The sequence below is a fragment of the Sinocyclocheilus grahami genome, unplaced genomic scaffold, assembly GCF_001515645.1.
Source record: "Sinocyclocheilus grahami isolate Dianchi unplaced genomic scaffold, SAMN03320097.WGS_v1.1 scaffold408.1, whole genome shotgun sequence".
Classification (NCBI taxonomy): Eukaryota; Metazoa; Chordata; class Actinopteri; order Cypriniformes; family Cyprinidae; genus Sinocyclocheilus; species Sinocyclocheilus grahami.
The window spans coordinates 55742-56178 of record NW_015505587.1 but is presented as its reverse complement, the minus strand read 5'-3'; the positions used below and the strand labels follow the sequence as shown (position 1 = coordinate 56178).

General features: G+C 44.4%; 1 protein-coding gene and 1 long non-coding RNA gene across 3 annotated transcripts in view; one reads left to right on the top strand and one right to left on the bottom strand.

The window, feature by feature from the left end:
• The window catches only part of LOC107550804 (tumor necrosis factor receptor superfamily member 5), an 11115-nt gene that overhangs the window by 5503 nt on the left and 5175 nt on the right, over window positions 1–437 (bottom strand). The window lies entirely within an intron of this gene.
• The window catches only part of LOC107550820 (uncharacterized), a 5145-nt gene that overhangs the window by 2718 nt on the left and 1990 nt on the right, over window positions 1–437 (top strand). The gene's annotated exons all lie outside the window — the stretch shown is intronic.

Here is a 437-nt window from a genome sequence, read left to right as displayed (position 1 = left end):
ATTCACTTGTTGGTCTAAGGATGTCCTTAGCCATAACATCTCTAATTTGTGTGAGTGCCGTGAATTTATGACACTGTGGCCAATCGGATCGCTGTTTCTTTCATACTACATGACTGTTTTGGGTATCAAAGTTGCTGTGGTTTGCACAATGGATCAGCAACTGGGGGTCACATATTATACAATATTTAACTAGGAAGAATCCCGACAACTCTGTCTTGTGTACTAAAAGTCATACAGGGAATGACGCAAGACTACGACTCCTCCCCCTGATTTCCCTTGCCCTGTATCTTGTTCTCTCATTGTCTGTAGGTGACCCGGAAACCGATTGAACTCAGCCATCTTGAAGGACATCCAGATTCACTAATTGCAACGCGAGGAACAAGGAGTGAGGAAGCTTCCCGAGGAGTTATGAGTGAGGATACACAGGTGTATCCTTC